At 40.0% G+C, this 23,495-nt stretch overlaps 1 protein-coding gene and 1 long non-coding RNA gene across 2 annotated transcripts in view; one reads left to right on the plus strand and one right to left on the minus strand.

Annotated features, from left to right (window-relative positions):
• The window catches only part of LOC308681485, a 36,012-nt gene extending 29,465 nt beyond the window's left edge, over positions 1-6,547 (minus strand). The window contains exon 1 of the long non-coding RNA XR_014029031.1: positions 5,911-6,547. This is a non-coding gene — a long non-coding RNA (uncharacterized lncRNA). The remainder of the gene's footprint in view (positions 1-5,910) is intronic.
• Positions 1-23,495, plus strand: part of LOC308681343 (CUB and sushi domain-containing protein 1-like) — a gene marked incomplete at its 3' end in the record, with an annotated part of 827,421 nt that overhangs the window by 98,508 nt on the left and 705,418 nt on the right. The window lies entirely within an intron of this gene.

Here is a 23,495-nt window from a genome sequence, read left to right on the forward strand (position 1 = left end):
CTTTTGAAATCACTATAAATTGTATCGCTCACGAGAGCTCTTCGTTTATCTAATTCCTCAATAGAATAGTAAAAATATTCAGCGTCATTGCTCCTAACATCGTCTCTATTTTTAACTTTTGATTCTATTTTTTCAGCTGTAAAATTGATTCTATCTTTGGTTCTATTCTGTTGTAGCCTAATAGGCCTATTTATATAAATGAAAAATATGCCTATTATTTAACCCACTTACATTTTAAAATACGGCAATTGCTGCTGTTTTGCACAATGTCCCTTTGCGCCACCTGGCGGTCATTTCGGGAACGACTTTGAAATGCGGCTGGTTTATTTTCGCCGCGGTAATTTCGCCGCGGCGGCTGGCGCGGCGGTAATAGGCATTCTGGTTGACCACCATCTGTAAACTGCCTCAAAATGCTGGCAGTAGACAATGCGCTGTCGCGCTTTTGTCCCCATATAAAGGGACACCACGTCTTGGTCTGTTCGGACAGCATGTCTGTGGTGTCCTACATAAATCGCCAAGGTGGCCTCAGGTCCCGGAACCTGTACAGGCTAGCAAAACGCCTCCTGGTGTGGGCTCAGCGCAACCTGCTCTCGCTGAGAGCAGCGCACGTGCCAGGGCTCCAAAACATAGGACCAGACAGACTGTCCAGGAACCATGTTCCGGCAGGTAAGTGGTCTCTACACCCGCAGACAGTCCAACTGCTGTGGAAGAAATTCGGCAGAGCGGAAGTAGACCTGTTCGTGTCTCAAGAAAACGCTCACTGTCTGGAATTTTTCTCCAAGAGCAGGGACGCTCTGGCTCATGTATGGCCCCGCCGCCCGCTCTATGCTTTTCCCCCCCGTCTCTCTCCTGTCTCAGGTGATAGAGCGGATCAGGGAAGAAGGATGCTCAGTGCTACTCGTAGCGCTGTTCTGGAAAAACCAACCATGGTTCCCAGTTCTGATGCAGCTAGCGAGCACTGCCCCATGGCCAGTGCCAGTGAGGAGAGACCTCCTCTCTCAGGCCAAAGGCTTAATTTGGCATCCTCACCCAGAGCTGTGGTCCCTTCATGTTTGGGCCATCAACGGGTATACGCTGACCTCCCTAAAGGGGTGTTAAACACGATCACGCAGGCCAGAGCTCCGTCTACGCGACGTCTCTACTCCTCGAAATGGTCGGTGTTTTCTGGCTGGTGCACAGCTCGTGGTGTGTCACCCCCAGACTGTGGGGTGACGGAGGTACTCTCCTTCCTACAGGAGCTGTTGGATAAGGGCAGGACCCCTTCCACGCTCAAAGTTTATGTGGCGGCTATAGCAGCGTTCTCAGGAACAACGCTTGGTCAGTCAATAGGAAGGAACGATTTAGTCATCCGCTTCCTTAGAGGAGCTAAGAGGCTGAATCCTCCCAGACCTCCCTCAGTCCCTGTTTGGGACCTTTCCACGGTGCTGGAAGGGTCACCCTTTTGAGCCTTTGCAGTCGATTGATCTTAAACACCTGTCTTTCAAGACGGTGTTTCTTCTGGCTCTCGCTTCTGTGAAGCGCATAGGGGACTTACACGCGCTCTCTGTGAGCGCGACGTGCATGGAGTTTGGGCCTAATGACTCAAGAGTTATACTCAAATCTAAGCACGGTTATGTTCCGAAATCCCTCAATACACCGTTTAGGGCACAGGTCATTTCCCTGTCAGCCCTACCGGTCTCTGACGAGGAAGGAGACGAAAGCTTCCTTTGCCCAGTCAGGGCATTAAGAGCTTATGTGTCTCGCTCTTCTGTCTTCAGACAGACAGAGCAGCTCTTTGTTTCATTCAGCGGGCGTTCTAAGGGACTAGCCGCGTCGAAACAGAGCCTGTCCAGATGGATAGTTGACGCTATCGCGCTGGCTTACACTTCCAGGGGCATGCAATGCCCGTTGGGTGTCAGAGCGCACTCGACGAGAGGCATGGCTTCATTGTGGGCCAAGTCAAGTGGGATTGCCTTGCAAGATATTTGTATGGCGGCAGGCTGGGCCTCCCCGTCTACATTTATAAGGTTTTACAACCTAGAGGTTCCCGCCCTGCAGGCCAGGCTGCTGTCGGTCTAAATGACCAGTGTTGACCAGAATACTGTGACCAGAATACTGTGTCTGCTGAGCATAGCTCACTAATCGACAGAAAAAATAAAATAAAAAAAAATGCTTGGGCAAAGTATATAAGTCCCGCATTTTACCATCAGTTCAGGCCGTAACCCGCCCTGTCTGTATGTTGTACTCTGCGTCCATGAGGCGCTGTTATATGTGTGGCGAGTACGAGATACGAGTACTGCGTATCTTGCCGTGCATGCACACGCTCTGGTTGCTTCGACTATGAAAAAACCAGATATGTGTCGCCTGCGAGCTGTATTTATAGGCCTAAGCCACGCCTCTTTCGGCGGGACGTGACGCAGAGGGCGCGAAGCGTGGCCATTGGGTCTGACGTCATGCTAGGCCTCGCTCGATAGGCTCACGCAGTTGCCAGCAGACCAGCCAATAGGCGTGCGAGCCGTCTTGCCTATGTCTGTACACTGCCGCAACGCGCTTTACATTATTGCAAAATTAAGGATAATTTTAATTTTTGGCTTAAATATATCGTGGAAAAAGGATTTTCCCCTAGCGTAAGATACTCTTACGCAGTACTCGTTCCCTCTACTAGAGAGAACCGAGGTTACGTGAGTAACCGAGTAGGGTATATACACAGAAAAACTGTTGAGTTAATTAACCAGACACACCTGAACAGAACTAACTCAACAGTAACCTGGGAGACAAACAAGCAGGGAACAGAGGAGAATACGAAGATTAACAAAAAAACTCAGATCAGAATATAACAGAAAACTGAACAAAAACAAACTCAAAATGTGAAAGTATAGGCCACATATACATAGTGTTCTGTATACTTTAGATTTAATATTGTCGCATGAAATCAATGCTGATGTTGAAATTTTGCAGCAGAACGATGACCTCTCAGATCATTATTTAATCTCTTGTTTACTGCCAAGGCTGCAAAATCAACTCTGTAACAAATATGATAGAACTACTAATATTTCTCAACACCTCAGCGTACCAGATAATGAAGAACTGTGTTGCAACAGAAACTTGACTCTCTCTTTTCTAGCACTTTAGACACAGGTGCTCCTTTGCACTTAAAGAAGATAAAAAAAATTAAAAAAACAGTACGACGTCATGGTATAATGATAGATAAAGATAAAATATACTTTAATGTCCCCCAGGGGGGAAATTTGTCTTGGGCTGCAGTCACTGCGACACACACTTACAACGTACCACATAAAATATACACCGAATATAAACAATACAAACATGCTTCATTACACTGTATCGTGAGAAAAAAAAAAAAAAAAAAAAAAAAAAAAAAAAAAAAAAAAAAAAAAAAAAAAAAAAAAAAAAAAAAAAAAAAAAAAAAAAAAAAAAAAAAAAAAAAAAAAAAAAAAAAAACATTTAAAATTAAATTAAATTAAATTAATAATAATAATTGCACAACACAGTGGGGATAAAAAGTATACAAGTAGGTAACAGTCATTTGCTACTGTTTAGCATCTTAATAGCAGCTGGGATGAATGAGTTTTTATACCTCTTTAACCTACAGTATGGCATTCTAAATCGTTTACCTGAGGGTAACAACTCTAGTTCCTTATTCAGAATGTGGGATGTGTCATCCAGAATCTTATGTGCCTCCCTGAGCACAGATTTTTCATACAGTGACTGTAGGTAGCACTGTTCTTGGTAGCCTACAATTCTAAAAGCTGTATTGATCAGACGCCCCAACTTAGATTTAAACTGAACTGAAAGATTACCATACCAGGTCTGCATGCTATAACGTATCACACTCTCTAAAATCATTTTGAAAAACAGAAGCAGGAGTTTGCTATTAACACCATACAATCTTAGCCTTCTTAAAAAGTACATCCTTTGTTGCAACCTGGTGCAAAGATTTTCAACATGAATGTGCCAGGTAAGTGAACAATCAATAAAAACACCCAGATACTTATATGACGTAACCTGACATATTGGTGTGTTGTGAATAAGTACAGGATTAGGTTCACAGATTGATCTTGGATCAAATATCATCTCCTCTGTTTTAGTGACGTTAACAATCAGATGATGAGCATCACACCAGTCCACAAACTGTTTAATTTCTGAGTGGTAGGAGACTGTGTCTTGGTCTCGAAACAATAAGCTAAGGATAGCAGTGTCATCAGAGAATTTAACAATATAATTGTGTGGATGTTTACTCACACATTCATTGGTATAGATAGTAAAAAGGACAGGGGAGCTCACACAACCCTGTGGAGCCCCTGTGCTGATGAATTTAGGGTCTGAGACTGCCTTGTGTACTTTAACATATTGTGTCCTATTAGTTAAAAAGGAGTAATACCATTCAACAATAAAAGAGCTTACACCCATATTTTTAAGTGTCTCAAGTAAAATAACTGGCTGAATCGTATTGAAGGCCGAACTAAAATCTATAAAAAGTAAGCGTGCGTAGGCCTTCGGATCCTCCAAGTGCTTAAGGACTAGGTGAGTGATGCTACTTATAGCGTCATCTGTACTCCTACCCCGTTTATAGGCAAACTGCCAGGGATCTAACTTTTTGTTAACCTCAGTTTTTAAAAGAGACACCATATATTTCTCAAAACACTTCATTACAATGGATGTCAATGCTACTGGTCTAAAATCATTGTTCTCTTTAGGACAGGGTTTCTTTGGGACTGGAATAATAACAGTCTTTTTCCATAGGGCTGGGATGATGTGAGAGTCAAGTGATCGCTGAAAGATAGGGCACCAGGCTGGAACAAGCTCCTCCGCACATGTTTTCAATAAGCGGGCAGAGATTCCATCTGGACCCTTAGCCTTCCTAGTACACTGATTCTGGAACAGTGACTGTATCTGTAACCAGTCTATCTCATGTCCTATGTTCAAATCCTTGCTGATGGAGTTTAGGATACTAGTACATTCATTGTTAAAATCCTGAGTTTGAAATCTGAGGTAAAAGTCATTAAATTCATTAGCTTTCATCCGGTCATCTGTAGTGGTTATATGTACTTTACTTGGTGCCATGTTAGAGATGGCTTTCATTGAGTCCCAAAGTTTTTTCGAATTCATGGTTGTGAAGTGGCTTTCAATTACTTCCTTTTGCTGTTTTCTGGCTTTATTAAGCAGTTTGTTCAGTTCCTTTTGCACCACTTTTAGCTCAGTTCTGTCATTATTTCTAAAAGCTGCCTTTTTTCGATTTATGCAGTCTTTTATTTCCTTGGTTACATAAGGCTTATTATTTGGATAAACCACAACCTCTTTCTTTGTAAGGACGCTATCTATGCAATAATTTATATAGTCTGTGATTGTCTCTGTTGTAACATCAATATCTGTGTCGTGGAACACACTCCAATCTGTACACAAGAAGCATCCTTTTAATGTTTCTATCCCCTCATCAGACCACACGGTGACTGTTTTCACTTGTGGCTTGCTGCGTTTCAGCATGGTTTTGTAGATGGGAATTAAGTGAATCACGTTGTGGTCTGAATTGGCCAATGGTGCTTTTGGTTTGGCTACATAGGCATTTTTAACGTTGCCATAACATTTATCAAGAGTCTTGTTTTCACGTGTGCTGCACTTAATATATTGTTCAAACCCAGGGAGTGCTAATTCAAGTTTACAGTGGTTGAAGTCGCCCACTACAAACACGGGGGCGCCCGGAGCGCGCTGCAGTTCTTGATGTACACAGTCAGCAATGCAAGCTGCGGCCCTAGCTGCATTCCCGCTGGGGGGAATGTACACAACGCACACGGCCACACTTCCGAACTCTCTTGGGAGGTAAAACGGTCTCATAGTCAAGTGCAAAATCTCGACATCCGGACAGCAAAGTGTTTCCCTAACTGTGTACTGTTTGCACCAGTTGTTACTTACATACACAGCCATGCCGCCACCTCTCGTTTTTCCGGATTGTTCAGTCCTATCTGCCCTGACAAGTGAAAATCCATCGATGTCAACCAGAGAGTTTTGAATATCCCTGTGTAACCACGTTTCCGTGATCACCATTAAACTTGAGGTGCGATACTCAGAGCATGTCCAGGTATTAATCCGAAGTTCGTCTATTTTAGCTCGAAGTGATCTTGCGTTGCATAATATCATTGAAGGTAGAGGAGGCTTGCTGCCTCTCCGTCGTAAACGCTGGCGCGCTCCACCACGCCGACCCCTTTTCCTCGACCGCGCTGGCCGAGCGCTCACGCAGGCTGGTAAATCCACAGGTGGAAGATTGGACGATCGGAGTGCCAGCAGCGCATCTCGGGTGTAGGTAGTAAGACGCTGGGCCTGGAAGCCCGCTGAATAAGTTTGGCATGGTACACATAGTCCGACGATGAGCAACACAAGATATGTGTAATGAATAAATCTTGCCATGTTGACTTCACGTTCCCACAGCGCGGCAACACATTCACAAACATACAAGCCAACGCAAACAACAAACAAAACGACGATCGCAGTAGACAGCGTGCCCGGGTCGCAAGCAGAGCAGCGCCACCGGAATTCCGGAGTGAATGAGCACACTCACACCCTCGAGAGCAGCCCAGAAAATGGAGCGCAGCTGGAGGGAAAACAAAAACAGAGGTATTTTGCATTGCATGGAAGATTACAGACCAACACAATCCTAGATATTTATTTAATAAATTATTAATAAATAAACCATCAACAGTTTCAGACATTTCTACACAGTAATGACTTTTTGAATTTCTTTACTTACAAGATTGTACTATCAGAGAGAAAATTATAACCATGCAACTGTCTGCTAGTTTCACATCAGACAGTGAACTATAGACCCCCTGAGGAACAATTCCATTCATCTTCTGCAATAGGAGAGGAAGAATTGGCTAAACATTTTTAAATCAACTAAATCAACAACATGTAAGACCCTTAACAGACTAAGTTACTGAACGAGATGCTTCCAGAAGTCGTAGATCCTTTTCTTAATATTATTAATTCTTAAAACATACTATACTGTAGATATTGATTAAAAAAGTTCTGATTTTTTATAGTTCTTTTGCAACATTTTGTCACGATCTGGCTCAGCGTGGCTTCAACAGTAACATGATGAAGACGAAATAAGAATGAACAAGCTTTAATAGCAGAATGCATACATAACCAAACTTAGCTAGTGCCTTAACGAGAACCGCCAGGAAACAGAGAACAACGAGGAACTAAATACACAGAGCTAACGAAAATTATGAATGACAGCTGGTGAGATGGGTGTCCATGGTAATTGATGATGGCAGGAAACTCAGACATGGGAAAACAGGAACTAAATACAAACTAAATACAAAAGTCCATGAAAACAAAACTAAAAGAACATGACTGTTACATTATGCCGCTCAGTCTTTTTGCCACTCACTTTTCCCTCTATAAAACAATACACAAAAAATATAAAGTAAACAAAGGTTTCAACCTGTTTAAAGAATTAATTCCTGATCCTGCAAGCTCTCGCTGTGATTTCTTTCGGTCTGAATGACAGTTTCATCTTTTGCATCTGACTCTGAGGAGTTAGATGTTAAGCGATACGAAGAAGATCATAGCACACACGAGAAAAAAAAAAGAACTTTAGTTTAGACTGGCCTGACACTGAAGTAGCTCACAGAGCTACTAGCTCACAGAAACGTAGATGAGCACTTTTTGACCCTTTTCATAAGTGGCTTCCAGAGCAGTGCTATGCTGAATGCCCGTGGTTGTGTTACAGGTGTACCAGGCTGACTTGATAAAAGAAAAAGACAATTCATAGTTTTTATACTGCAAGCATAAGTTTTCTTTAAGTGAACTTAACATCATAACCCCTGGTTTCACAGCCAAGGCTTAAGTCTACTGTAGTCCCAGACTAAAATACATGTTTGAGCTGTTTTAATTGAAAGCAACTTATCTTAAAATATATTAATATATAATAATAATAATGTTTTTTTCTATGGCATGTTTTTAAAAACTACTTAAATGTCCTAATTGAACTAAAGCCTAATCCTGGTTTAATTTAAGCCCTGTCAATTTAACCCTATAAACATTTTTTTTTTTTTAAATGTGTGCATGCATTTGGAGTATGTACATCCATCCTCCAAACCACTTGTCCACTGCTGTGTCACAGGAGGTCTGAAGGTTCTCAGGCTGTGGATGACCAGTCCATTATAGGGCTCACACAAATAATTTAGTATCTCAAATTATCTCAAATTGAACATACACCCGGAGCAGTGGGCTGACATTTTTTGCTGTGACATCCGGGGAGCGATTCGGGGTTAGGAACCTTGCTCAAGGGCACCTCAGTTGTGGGTAATGAGAGCGGAAGAGAGCGCTGTTCATTCCCCCATCTACATTCCCTGACGGTACTGAAACTGTAACCCGTGACCTCCGGTTTACATGTCCTACTCTATAACCATTAGGCCACAACTGCCCCCCACTGAGCCATCATGCTACCCAATCTGTAATGTGTCCAATAAAAATATCCAACACTGACAAACTGTTACAGAATCAGACTCAGAGGAGGATGATGGGCGATAACCAGGGTGTTTATTGATAACATAACAACAAAGGGAGAGGAAGATGGTTGATACGGTGGGAAAGGAGACAGGGAGATATCAGGTAGTAGTCGGTAAGGCAGGCAGGGTAAGTAGTCCTCTTCCTACAAACGAGACCAGACAATGAACTGGGGTGAAGTGTGTGCATAAGTAGTGAAGGTGATGAGGGTGATGATGAGGTGCAGGTGTGTGTGATCATGAATGACATGTACAGTAGGTGAGAGCCAAGGAGGGTGATGTGAAATGTAGTGCAGAGGAGGTGACAAGGCTGATAAAAATATTTTTAATTGAATGTCTGAATTATAAATTCAATAAAAATTAACAGATAAAATCAACAGATTAAACAAAAAGATAAGGGAAAAAACATAAGAGTTATAGAGAGTAAGAGTTATAAGGTAACACTGCCATCACACATAAAGTACTAGAAAGTTAGTATTGAATTAGTATTGAATAGTTCGTATGCATTTTAAAATCGGATGGATGGATGGATTTATAATTCAGACATTCAATAAAAATATTATGTAAAATGTTGTATATCAGGGTTATTGGCTTATGGATGTTGTTATTGAACACATACTTAAATTATTTTCAGTTTATAATTAAAGTGCAAAATTAAGATACAAAAAGAGTAAACTTTAAGTATGATGTTAAGTTCACTTAAAGCTCTGATTTCTGGGGCCCGATTCACAAAACATTCTTAAGAATAAAATTCTTCTTTACAGTGATTTTCTTCTTATTTTCTAACTTAAGGAAAAGGTTAAGGATATTTGGTTTTTATTTTGAACCACACAAAACCAATTAAACCCAGCTGCCCCTTGCTATCATTTAGTCTGTGTATATAAACTCCATGTTCATTTCAGTTCCTGATCCGTTCTTGCGTCTGTTAGTGCGTCTTTGGTTAGTGGATGTTTTTGCATTTTATATTTTCCTGTTATACTGAGTGTTATTTTGATTTATTGTTAATTAAATCTAGATCCTGCCTAAACTAATTTTTTTATACCACTGATAATTTATTCATTTTTAAAGATTTACAGATACTGTATTTAAAGATAAACATTTAATTTATTTTATTTATTTAGCATGAGATACTTATATTTGTTCCATTTTCCTCTGAGCATTCTGCAGTGTTGACAAGGTGGTCTGAATGCTGAACGAGAAATGTGTGCTTTGCCTGTTGGTCTATGTCTGAATCATGCGTGAGTCATTCTAACACCCCACGCAATGCTGGATCACTCCACTAAACATGGCAGGTGGCTCACCCCCCAAACAGTGATGTCAGATCCACATATCCAAGGGTCTTGTAGCTGAATAGTGCCTGCACAGGAGGGAGCAAGGTCTGTATCACCTTGAGATTTAGCAAAACAAGTCGGTCCTGTCCTCAACTGCACAATTTGCAATGCAGCAAATTGTGCTACAGCCGGTTCGCAAAGTCAAGCAGGTTTTATATGACTGTGAGGTTTACATATTTTTTCATAGCTTAGACAACAGAACATAATACCATTATTTCACAATGTTATTCCTTGCTTACAAGCCCAAAATCCATAATAATGCCCTACAGCAAAAAGAGTTACAGTTGAAGCAGATATAGGACTTGTCACAAAGGCAACATGTTGGAGTGATGCTGCCAAAAAAAGTTAACATGACAGAGTGGAGCAGATGGTTGGAATGCAATGAGTCACTATGACAATGAAGGCAATGAACCAATGATGATGCCTTTAGGAGACTAAAAAGACAAGCAAATCTGGAGACCTGATTTATGTACTCTATTACACTTCAAATCGAAGATTCTATAAGTGGCAGATATTGCGTAGGTGGTAACGCCATTACTTAGTTTTTGTCAAGAATATAAGATTTTATGTAAATGCAAAACACACAGTGTTCTCTATCAGAAATATTATAAATTTAGTTTTAACACCCAGAGAGGTGTCGTGAATGCTGATGTGCACCATTCTCAAGTGCTGAGCTGTGAATACATTCTAGTTAGATGGTGTGATTCTGTGTTTTCATTTTTGGGTGAACTTCTCCTTTAGCATGGGAAGATGAAGATAAGATCGCCTGCGATAGTGATCTATCCATTGATGAATTAATTGAGTCTATTGAAGCGAGTAGCATCATTTGGTTCATACTGAGATGCATGAAATAATTTTCTCTCCATTCTCCATTTTCACTCCATTTAATCGCATAGCTTTCTAGGAGAAACAGCTATTAAAGATATATATATACATTTTTTATTTTATTTCCCATCAGAAAGAAAGAGGATGAAAGGGAAAAATAAAATGATAACATTTTCAAAGGTAGGGTGATGCTATTCTTAGCAGCTGTTGGTGCTAACTGTGCATCTGGAGATTACAGACATATTCCTTCTATCCTCACAATACAAAATGTGGGTGTACTTGCATTTCTGCTGCAGAGGAGGGGCTCAAAATAAAGGAACAGAAGATAAAAATGCTTTTCTGTTCATGATCAGATAAAGGAGAACCTAGCTTCTTTCACATCTGTCTCGCTTTCCTGTTTTACTTTTATCTTGTTAAAGGGACACTTCACCCATTTGTATTAAGCTTTGTATCGTTAGAAACCCAGTCATATTTTTTAATGGTCGTGCATTATTCCCTCATTTTCCCCTGAGACTGGAGAAATATGGATTTCAGTGTTGCAGTTCCTGCTTATAATGATGTAAAAATCGTCATTTTGTGTCATTCTAAGCAGTAAGGCCCATATCTTTGTAGAGGGGTTGAGACAAACACTCGTTCCTCACAACACTCGGGACCCACTCACGCTACAGACCTATTACAGATCAGTGGGTGGGACTTCACTTGCAGAAACTAAAAGCAATATCCGCCATCTTGTTTGGAAGCTAAGCTAACAGGCGCTGTGGAGACAGATGTGAAGTTACGACAATGGCGGAAGGTACTCAATATGATATGGAAGAAAAGGATTTCGAAAGTCTGATGCTTGAATCAGTTGTTCGTGGCTACCTTTACAAGCCGCAATATACCGAAGACCTGCCTGTTGTGACGAGGAGCCCGGACTGGCTCGAGCTGGGGCGGACTATGCTGTGGTGCCTGTGCTCACACTGTGCGCCTACGGACACAGAGTTAGAGTCCGTCTGCTGCAAAGAATTTCAACGATGCCGAATTTCTCCTGGACGAAATCTCTGAATCAGACGAGGACACAGATGTTTGTGTTGTGAACTGGATTAGTGGGAGTGTGCAATGTGGTGCATTGTGGGAGTTGTTGTCTTCCATACAAATGTGCCCTAAAGTTACTTTCTGTCTTTCCTCGGTCAAGAAGGCACCAAATTCGAAATTTATGTTACATTTCGACAACATATATGACCCACTTTCAATAAAGATTAATGTTCCCACGGGTGAAATGCTTCTTTAGGAGTATAAAAAAACCCACTGGTTTTAGCATGTTCCTTACAACTAATACGAGTCTGAGACAGCTGTTGAAGGAAAAAGAGGACATTAGGCTTAATTGTCATAAAAATGATGCTACAATAGAACAAAACCCAAACAGTGTGAGGCAAGCTAAATGCTGCGATTTATTAATACTTTAGGGCAGTGGTTTTTAATCCTGATCCTGGGAACCCATTGCTCTGCAAATTTTGTATGTCCCTCTTATTTAACACACATTTCATTTCGTTAGAAAAGAGATCCATTAACTGAATCTGCAGAGCGATGGGTCCCCAGGACCAGGATTGAAAACCAATGCTTTAACGGTTGAGATACCAAACCCTACGTATGAGCAATGATAATAGTAATGCCTTATCAAACACCACTAATTAATCAAATTTTTCTCATCTTTCCAAAGGAAGGGTACAAAGTGGCTCTTGAAATGTAGACAACTCCCCATTCTGTTATGGTGCCTTTTATGGGACTTATGTAGCCATTTGCTTTGTCGGTTGCTATTTGTCTCTGTCTTTTGTGGTAAAAATACATTTGATTAATGTGCTTTGAAAATGCACTCCAAGAGCAAGGACCTACAGTTCGGTCCATTACAGCTTATGAAGATGTCGTGCCATTAAACACCACATCACATTACCGGTCATTTGCACAATGGAATATTCTTTGCTTCAAATTATTTCTTTATTGTATATCTTCATGTAGCAAGGCTCACGAAAGATCATGCCTACTAAATAATTACTTTGATTTAGTATTCCCACAAGAGTTACAATCACAGCTAACAGGCATTTACTTTTAGATAGCTAGCATCTGTTTCAGTGCTGCTGTCATTGTGAACAATTATGAGAGGATCTCATCTGTTCTCTAAAGCCCTGTTGCTTGGACAAGTTATGACATGGAAGCAATACACAGGCATTGACTTCTGAGACCTTTTCCAAGTCAGTGGAGTGTACTAGTCAATTTCAACCATGTGTAGCTTTGATTTTAATTCAAGTCAAGTCATCTTCATTTATATAGCGCTTTTAACAATGTAGATTGTTTCAAAGCAGCTTTACAGAGATAAACGTATAATTTAAGGTAACAGAGATTGTTTTGGCTTTATAGCGGTTCTTTAATAAAGTTATTTTCCAGCTAAAATTAGTTTTGATTGATTCGCTTCCGTCGCAACGATCATTTGTTATTAAATTTGGGGCCGCTAAGACGACACCATTCTCTCTACACAGACTTTAAACGCGAACCTGTGAGAAACGCTGATGGCGGTCACATGCGCATTAAGAATTGGTTCTATAGTTATGTGCAATTGAATATATGTGCGCAGGTTTGTAATTCCCTACAAACCAAGCCTAAACAAAGTATTGGCGTTTCCTTATAATTTTTGATACATAATTTTATTTTATTTTATCAATTCGGGGTAGATACGCAAATTGAGTTTCCCGACAACGCTTTATCTGCAGAGTGGTAAAGGGATCCTCCATAGGGAGAGACTAGTTGGCACTTCAGCACTGCGTTGTCATCGGGTCAAGGCGAAGGTCCTTCATCAGATCTGGATACGGCCTGGATCCGGCAGGCTGCAGGAAAACCTCGGGATAAACAAAGACACTAAAATTAGCGTAGATGCCATTCTTCTTATGATGTAACGAGTACATCAGGATTTATGGGAAGTGTTCCCGGTTCCAGCTGACCTAATCTATGCAGCCTAACATTGAATTATAGAAGTCTATAATGTATTATGTGAATGCTAGGTCAAAGAGATGTGTCTTTAATCTAGCTTTGAACTGACAGAGTGTGTCTGCTTCCCGGACAATGGTAGGAAGACTGTTCCAAAGTTTTGGTGCTAAATAAATAATTTTGATATTCTAGGTATTATCAACTGGCCGGAATTTTGAGATCGCAATAGACGTGAAGGACTATAATGCGTTAAGAGCTCGCTCAAATACTGCGGAGCTAAACCATTTAGTGCTTTGTAAGTAATCAGCAATATTTTAAAATTGATGCGATGTTTAATAGGCAGCCAATGCAGTTTTGACAGAACCGGGCTAATATGGTCATACTTCCTGGTTCTGGTAAGAACTCGAGCTGCTGCGTTTTGAACTAGCTGTAGTTTGTTTATTAAGCGTGCAGGGCAACCACCCAGTAGAGCAGGGTTCACCAATCTCGGTCCTGGAGGGCCGCTGTCCTGCAGAGTTTAGCTCCAACCCCAATTAAACACACCTGAACCAGTTAATCAAGGTCTCACTAGGCGTACTAGAAACTTTCAAACAGGTGTGTTGGAGCTCTCCAGGACCGAGATTGGTGAACCCTGCAGTAGAGCATTACAATAATCTAGCCTTGAGGTCATGAACGCATGAACTAACTGTTCCGCATTTGTCAATGAGAGCATATGGCGTAATTTAGATATATTTTTAAGATGGAAAAATGCGGTTTTACAGATACTAGACACGTGACTTTCAAATGAAAGATTGGTATCAAAGAGCACACCCAGGTTCCTAACCGACGACGAAGACTTAACAGAGCAGCCATCAAGTGTTAGACAGTATTCTAGGATATTATGTGAGGAAGTTTTTTGTCCAATAATTAGAATCTCTGTTTTTTCAGAATTAAGTAGTAGGAAATTACGAGCCATCCAATTTTTTATATCAGCTATGCATTCCGTTAATTCTGTGAATTGGTAAGTTTCGTTAGGTTTTGAAGAAATATACAGCTGAGTATCGTCGGCATAACAGTGAAAGCTAATGCCATGCTTCCTAATGATATCTCCTAATGGTAGCATGTACAGAGTGAACAGCAGCGGTCCTAGTACTGAGCCTTGTGGTACGCCATACTGAACTTGTGATCGATGAGACATCTCTTCATTTACTGCTACAAACTGATAACGGTCAGATAAGTATGATTTAAACCATGCTAATGCAATTCCACGAATGCCAACATAATTTTCGAGTCTATTTAAAAGAATGTTGTCGTCAATAGTGTCAAATGCAGCACTAAGATCGAGTAACACTAATAGAGAGACACAACCACGATCGGATGATAAGAGCAAATCATTTGTGACTCTAACGAGAGCAGTCTCGGTACTATGGTACGGTTTAAATTAGGGCTGTCACTTTACGTTCGAAAATCGATTGCACAATCGATCGGACCAACCAACACAAGTTTCGAAAATGAAAATAGGGAATCGATTTTAACGGTCTTTTCTCGGAACGCGTCCAGCTCGTCACGATACGCCCGCAGCGAACGCGCATCACACAGCAACTCTGACGCCTCATTCGTGCCGCAGGAATTTTTTACGCGCGTAACGCGTCTTTGCATTGACTTAACATTGAAATCACTCGCGCCTGACAAGCTATTCGCGTCCGGTGTGAACGCACCATGACAAACACACATTATACTTCTGCATAATGTTTCTATTTTTACTACAAAAATGTGAATTCTGCCAGTATTCAGACAGTCTCATGCATACAGACACAGATTCAGGCTATGGTCAACAATCGCCTACGTAGGCAACATTTGTTTGACTTTTCTAACCGTAAACACAGGCATGTTGAAGGCTGCAGTAATGTTTTTTATTGATGTTATGGCAGTCCACTCTGCTTATTGCTTTTCGAGAATGTTGCACTCCTGTTTGTCACTGTGCACGAAACTTCACGCCAATAAATCAACAGGAATATTGCTGACTTGTGCGCGTCTCAAGCGCCCTCTTTACGTTCGTCCTAATGCCTGTTATGCCGAGTTCAGACTGCATGATTTTAGGCCCGATTTTGGCTCGCCGACAGGTTTTGAGAAATCGCAGACAAATGCCCGAAATCACAGGCAAATCGGTGCTCGTTCACCCGAGTGACAATCAAGCAGTGTGAATGAGCAAAGGCGCGATCTGAGAGAAAATTACAGACGAGTCGCCGACGCCCGTGAGATATTTGGCATGCTAAATATCTGGACCTGTCGGCGATTCAAAATCCTGCTGTGTGAAAAGTGTTCTGACTGAAAACTACATCGGCGATGACCGACAGCCAATGAGGGAGCAAGATACAGAGCAGCGGGGAGTTCGGGGAGGAGTTATAGACCACAATATCTGTATTTTAATAGATATATTTACAATTATATCAAACAGAAACAAAGCACACACATTTGCTTGACCAGCAGCAACAGCAGCACATTGCAACATTATTTATTTACCCCAAACTCTCTTTGCAGAACCCACAGTCCTTGCTCCCCTTTGTCTTCCCAGCCATTTCCTCACGCATAATGTTTTTCTTTTTCTCCTTTTCGCTGCAAATCAGTGCACAGACAATTTGGATCGCAAGCTTCTTGCAGGCTATCATTTTTAATAACAATTTCAAACTTGCGCGAGAACTGTGGTCTTACGCACACGGGATTTTGCGTTATTTCCTTATTACTTCTCGCGTGTGTTTAGTTGCGAAACGTAGTTTGCGGGCCAGACAGGAGTTGTCGGCGATTCTTCCTCCTGAAAGTCATGCAGTGTGAAACCTCCTGTCGCCGATGCATCGTGCAGTGTAAACACACCAGCAACTGAATGTTACCCTGGATAGTCATGCAGTGTGAAAAGAACAGTGACCCGACTACTTTGAAAATCGTGCAGTCTGAACTCGGCAGTTGTCCGTAGATTTGCCTATATTTGGCGTTTAAAATGGAAACGTCTTTAGACATGGAAAATCGGTTTTACAATCGATTCAATGAACACACGTCTCAAAAATCGAACAGGATTTTTTCACAAAAGTGACAGCCCTAGTCTAAATCCTGACTGGAAATCTTCGCAGATATCATTTCTTTCAAGAAAGGAACACAGTTGTGAAGACACTTCTTTTTCTAATATCTTTGACAGAAAACGTAGATTCGAGATCGGCTTGTAATTGACTAATTCTGTAGGATCAAGTTGCGTTTTTTTAACAAGCGGTTTAATCATAGCCAGCTTAAAGGTTTTTGGTACGTATCCTAGAGACAAAGATGAATTAATGATATTAAGAAGAAATCTGGAAGCATCTCTTTCAGTAGCTTAGTCGGTATATGGTCTAACATACATGTTGTAGATTTAGATGATTTAACGAGTTTAGTAAATTCTTCCTCTCCTATAGCAACGAACAAATCAAATTTTTCCTCCGGGAGACTACAATGCACTGCCTGATGCGATACTGTAGTAGACGGTTGCATAGTTATAATTTTCTCCCTGATATTATCAATCTTATGAGTGAAGAAGTTCATAAAGTCATTACTGCTGTGTTGCTTGGAAACTTCTGGGCTTGAAGCTTTCTTTTTCGTTAGTTTAGCCACCGTTTCAAATAAATACCTAGGATTATGTTTATTTTCTTCTAATAGGGTTGAAAAATAAGCAGATCTAGCAGCTTTTAAGGCCTCTCTGTAAGCAATCGAGCTCTCCTTCCATGAAATGCGAAATACCTTAGTTTTTTTTTTTTTTTTTTCAGTTGCGCTCCATTTTTCTGGCTGCTCTCTTAAGGGCCTGAGTGTGCTCGTTGTACCACGGCGTTGGACTATTTTCTTTAATCTTCTTTAAGCGCAACGGAGCAACTGTGTCTAAAGTGCTGGAAAAGAGAGAGTTAAAAGTTTCCGGGATGATGAAACTGATCAGGAAGATTATTGATAAAGCAATCTTTAGTGGCAGAAGTGATAGGTCTAACATATTTGAAACACGGAGTCAGCTTTGCAGCCTTGGCTAAATGAAGTTTACACGAGACTAGTGTAACCGCACTGGCATTAGTAGTACATTTAACATTAGCTCAAATGATCTATAGGGAATTTTAATAATTAATCATGAATATGATTAATATTTTGCCTATTACAGTTACATTCATTTATCGAAACTGAAACTAGATCGATATGTATATATGAATAACCAATCACAACGAATTATAATTCCTCATTCATATATCAATAATCTTAATTCAAATCGAAGTTATGGGATAACTTTCCATGGAATTAATTTAGTTATCAAACAATCTGTTTGTCCAGCAAACATTAACGTAAGATTAACTTATCAAATCTCAAGTAAAATTATCCTTCTTACAAACGCAAGAAAGAGTATTTTTTTCTGGCCTTGAAAAAAAAAAAAAAAACTCGTTGTGTTTATAAAATTAGGTTACTTAAATCGTAACAAGATAAAGCATGTAGCTTGGATCAAACGTTTTCATTGACTTTGTTAAATGAGCATTGTGACAATCAGGAATATATGGAATTTAACAATTGAACTAATGAATACATAACTACGATTCACACAGAGTAAATATGTATGTATATACAGACCCCCTAAACAAATACAAGACTAAACGAATAACGAAAATGAGAGAGAGAGAGAAAGTGAAACTAACATGTGCGATCAAAGAAAGATCACAGTTAGGCAAAATCACAGACAGTAACCTTTCGAGAGAGAGAACAAGAAATCACATCAATCAAATCAAAAATCATTACTTGCGTATGGTTCTCTTTGTATTTGCTGAAGAAGACGAGCGTGCGTGGGTCGTCCTTTTGGATCTGTGCGGTCTTTCGTGTCTTCCGGTGCAAGTTGACTCGCGCGAAAGTTTAAAGGTTCACAGAACATGAAGTTACCAACTAAATGATTCAGAGTTCATCTCCCTTTGTGGAGGGAGAGGCGAATATGAAAATAAAACTTAGTAAAGAAAATAAAACGGAGATGAGGACTCCCTAAGGAGCCATGGAGCCAGGAATTCTCTCAGACGCAGTGCTCGTGCACGTCCTTAAGGAAGAGGAGCGCGGCCGCGGGAGTTTCAAGTCTCTTTAAAGTTGAAGTTGCCGTATTTCTATATGAAGTTGCATCCAAAGGATGTTTTTTGTGTGTGTGTGTGTGTGTGTGTGTGTGTGTGTGTGTGTGTGTGTGTGTATGTGTGTGTATGTCACATAGAAAGTTTCGTTATCTCTTTGGTGCAGAGAGGAATGTTAGTTTCAGGTTCTGGAGTGTCTCTGAGGTGCAATTAGTGTCATAAAAGTCCATTTGCTCCAGTCTCTCTGGAGCCGGCGTATGATTTGTAATTTTGAAGTCAAGAGGTTACAAGCTTTAGTAAGCTTAGCAAAGAACGTTTTGGGGAGGAATGTGCTTAGAAAGCACAGAGAGTCCGAAATTTGTTAATTCAGAATCAAATGAACGAATGATTCAAATAGCCCAGTCGCTACACTAGATAATGATCTGAGATGTCATCGCTCTGCTGCAGAATTTCAACGGCATCAACATCTATTCCATGTGATAATATTAGATCTAGAGTATGATTACGACAATGAGTAGGTCCTGACACGTGTTGTCTAACTCCAATATAGTTTACAATGTCTTAAAATGCCAATCCCAATGCATCTTTTTCATTATCGATGTGTATATTAAAATCACCAACAATTAGTACTTTATCTGCAGTCAATATTAATTCTGATAGAAAGTCCGCAAATTCTATGATAAAATCTTTATGGTGCCCTGGTGGCCTGTATACAGTAGCCAGCATAAATCTCAAGCGTGATTTATCGTTTATACTATATATTTTTACATTAAGTACTAACACTTCAAAAGAATTATATTTAAAACTTGATTTCTTAGTGGTTTTGAAAATATTACTATAAATTACAGCAACTCCTCCCCCTTTGCGTTTCAGACGAGGCTCATGTTTATAACTGTAATCTTGCGGGGTGGACTCATTTAAAGTAATGTAATCGTTTGGTTTTAGCCAGGTTTCTGTCAAACACAGCACATCTAGATTATTATCTGAAATCATATCATTAACAATGAGTGCTTTTGAAGTAAGCGATCGAATATTCAGCAACCCAAGCTTTAGCATTTGCTCATCTGTATTATAGCTGTTTTTTATTTGTTGAACATCAATTAAATTTTTAACCTTAGATGGGTTAAAACGTTTTTTGGATTTCCAAATTCGGGGAACAGACACAGTCTCTATATGATGATAGCTAGGTGAAAGAGGCTCTATGTGATTTTAGTGTAGTGTGTTTCTATCCTGCTATCCTGACCTTTAGGTATTACTTGCTCTTGATGCTCAATGTCAGCAAATGCAGTGCAGTAATGAGACTATTATGTCTGCAGAATGTTTCAGGAGCATAAAGACAACCAGTGGATTTACACACATTTCCACAGGTGGACAAGCTGTGGTGTGTTTGCCCAATCAATGCTATTAATCTCATAAATACGCAAAGAGCATTAACCCTGGATTTTCAAATGTACACTTTGAAATCTAAAAACCTGAATACCTAGTGTGAAACATAGAATGAGATAACCGCAGATTACTGAAAAAAAAAATATCCTGGGGTAATGAGAAAAGCCCAAATATCCATTTTGATCTTAATATTAGTACAGACAATTTTTGGGGGGCTTATGTGAAGAAACACTAGTGTCCAAAAAAATCCAAAATTGTCCCGGTTGAAATCAGGGTCCGGTGTGGGACACAAAACAGATCCGAGGGGGTCACAGGGATGCCCATGGTGGGGCCGGGTCAGGCCTCCCCCAGGCCCCCCGCTAGCGCCGGGCATGTAAGAGTTGGAAATCACTTTTATTTTGTTACTGACAATAAAATATCAGGCTTGCCCATGCAACCTCAGTCAGTATGAGTGCTTAATTCCATATAATGTCTCATTAAGCAATCTGTCCTAACACTTTTATCAGTCTATGGGAATAAGAAATACTGAAATTTAATTCAGTTGTGATTCACACTCAAAATTCGGAATTTAAAACCTATTGTTATTTTATTTAAATCATGGAGGAAAACACAATTGTTTTCGCTCTCAGCTGTTTTGTGCGGATGGGCGGCCGGAGCGTGTTAAGGGTTTTCCTGTTAGAACGGTGTTGTGTTAGCGGCCCCTAAGTTAACAACTAATGATCTTTAGCCTGGGTTTCCCCATGCTGCCTTGCGCGCAGTGCGATTTTATTCACGCTGCTAGGCAGCCTGGACACCATGGACCAGATTTTCCCCTCAAAAAGGGAACCAATCACAGAACGGGGAGGGAGCAGCAAGACGATGACGACGTCTATGCGACACACCAAAGCAGTTTGTTTATATCTATGGATCCAACATGGCAGTGTAGCGATTGTTCCGCTGCGTTTAGTTATTTTGGATGTTTTGAATAAAAGAATTTTCCACACAAAGCTGATCAGGCAAAAGTTTAATTTAATTACAATGCATGTGTGATAAAACAAATAAACAGACAGGCACTGTTAAACTGCAGCTCTTTCACCTCTCCTCAAGAGACATTGCAGGAAAGAGAACACTTCGCCACACACATACACAATATATGTAATAATAGCAATAGTATAAATAATAATAATAATTATTATAATAATCAATTCACAAAAATGTCATTGTATGCAATTGATTCAAAACAGCATTACAGTGTTTCTTAGATCCCAATTAACATACCTGTGTGATAAAACATAGACAGGCACTGTTAAACCGCAGCTCTTTCACCTGTTAACCACAAAATACATGTTAAATACACCAGGAAGTTAACTACAGAAACCAGTAAATGCAATGCACAATAAATATTAATAAATTAGAATATACGTATATTTAGTATGCGTACCAAATATACACTATATTATTTATAAATATATATATATATATATACACACACACACACACACATACATATATCTATACATATTTCCATACAAACACATACACACACACACACACACATGTATATGTACATATGTGTATGTATGGATATATGTATAGATGTGTGTGTGTGTGTGTTATATATATATATATATATATATATATATATATATATATATATATATATATATATATATATATATATATATATATAATTTAATCAAGACGTTAGCCACTTAGCCACTAACACATCTCTCACTTGTGACGCACACACTGAGCCGCCATTTCACGCAATGCACTATTAACTTATTAACAGCACACAAATAAACTTAATTTAACAAGTTAATGACTCGAACTAATAGTCAAATATGACATCTCAATGAATACTCTTTCCCAATTGATTATTTAAACCTGACATGAACACTTATAACTCAATTTAACATCAAGTGCACAGAGCTCATGAAATTGTACCTCTCCTCAAGAGACATTGCAGGAAAGAGGACAAACCTCCGATTGCACTGCTGTTTGAAGCTCGCTCCTACGTATGACGTCAGACAAAGTGCATACTGTGATGATTACCCTTAGTAAGAGCACACAAACTTCTTTCAAAATAAAATGCCCCAAAACAAATAATAAAAATAATAATAAAATGTTTTATAATCTGGTGTAACAACATATCCCTGCTACATCCACCCCCACTGTTTTACACCAGATTCTGCATTACACAGGCCTACAAAGTCTTACCAAATTAGCGATGTCAATTTTCCTGAAATCACATTAGATTCGCTCAGTTCTTAACTATCTCTTTCGAGATTAAGATAACCCAGGGGTAGCTAATCCCCATAGAAAACCATGCCTTATACACAGTTCTACTCATGACACCAACAATGTACCTCTAAATGTACATTACTCACAAAACATGTAATTACAGAAACAAGGCAAAAAAATTAAATAAACATCCTTTAAACCTATTCCAACAGACTAGGGATGGCGAAAACTAAAAATGTTCTTGACCGACCACCGAGCCTCATTAGCCGGTTGAAACCGGTTAACTGATTAGTTTAAAATATGCTACGCTATTTGAAATAACAGCCATTTCGAGCCGCGCCTGCAATTTCACAACTCTGTTGCCGCTCTGCCTCCCGCTCACACACACACACACACTGTCGCCCTTCCACTCACGTCACTTTTTTAAAATCCCCTACAGCGTGAAACATGAGTCCCGCAAACGCGGCGCCGAGGAGCTTGTATGTAATCGGAGGACAAATGGCTCCTTAGTTTCGAAATGGTTTGGGTACAAGGTGATCGCGTTGAAAATAAAGGCGGTTGTCTAGCGTTAGAAGCTCATTTGAAACATTGCCGCGGCTCATTTAAGATAATGACAGCTCCGAAGAGACGCCGCTTTAGTTTGAGGTAGTGCTAACAATAAGAAAGATGATGATCATCATCACCTTACATCATAGATGATGTGCTACTACTGTATTTAAGCACTGTATCACACAAGTTGCAACTTACATCTGTGTCATTCTTTTTGGTGAAATGGTACCACACACTACTTTTCTTTGCACGCTTCATCCTGTCGTCTGCCCTGGCTCTAACCTCGAGTGTTTTAGCCTGCAGCCTTTACTTTTCACAAACCTTGTGAGCGCGCGAACCCAAACGCTGTGACCTCGCGCCAAATGTTTTTATTGGTTTATTAAGTACAAACAGGCGAGTTATGAAAAATTGAGTGTGAGGGATTTGTTCACTTCACACAAAAAGATCTTGGAATGAGATGGCTAACTGTAGTAGCATTTAGTCCACTGTCTATAATAGTATGGAAGCTTGTTTCCGCCACTGAATAAAACATTTTAAAAGATAATTGCGACTTTTTATCTCACAATTGCGAGTTTACATCTCGCAATTCTGACTTTATTTCTCAGAATTGCGAGATATAAAGTCAGAATTGCGTGTTT

Source organism: Scardinius erythrophthalmus (assembly GCF_964197995.2).
Source record: "Scardinius erythrophthalmus genome assembly, chromosome: 21".
Classification (NCBI taxonomy): Eukaryota; Metazoa; Chordata; class Actinopteri; order Cypriniformes; family Leuciscidae; genus Scardinius; species Scardinius erythrophthalmus.